The sequence below is a fragment of the Myotis brandtii genome, unplaced genomic scaffold (genome assembly GCF_000412655.1).
Source record: "Myotis brandtii unplaced genomic scaffold, ASM41265v1 scaffold357, whole genome shotgun sequence".
NCBI lineage: Eukaryota > Metazoa > Chordata > Mammalia > Chiroptera > Vespertilionidae > Myotis > Myotis brandtii.
Window position 1 is genome coordinate 521,270 of NW_005363729.1, and position 307 is coordinate 521,576.

Below are 307 nucleotides of genomic sequence, written 5' to 3' on the forward strand. Positions count from 1 at the left end.
CCGCCCGGCGCCCCCGCTGCAGCTCGCCTGTCCCCTCGGCTTGTGTAGTCGTTTTGTACTCTCCTGGTCTCCCTCGGACTGTTTTAAAAGAACCCGGTTTAGGGAACCCCAGCTATATAATATAAACTTTGTAATCTGAGAGGGGGAAAATGTATAGTAAATCTAAGTCTTGATTTTTAACTTTCTATTGTAAAGAAAAGAATAATAATATACAGAGTTTAACAGAAGGTTATGTTCTGGTTTTGTGTTGCCCGGAGGCTCCCGGACGGCCTTTGAGCGCAGGGATGCCCGCACCGCCGGCCTGGGT

General features: G+C 48.5%; 1 protein-coding gene across 1 annotated transcript in view; it reads left to right on the forward strand.

Moving 5' to 3' along the window:
- BRD3 (bromodomain containing 3) overlaps positions 1-307 on the forward strand; it is a 15,594-nt gene that overhangs the window by 13,618 nt on the left and 1,669 nt on the right. The gene's annotated exons all lie outside the window — the stretch shown is intronic.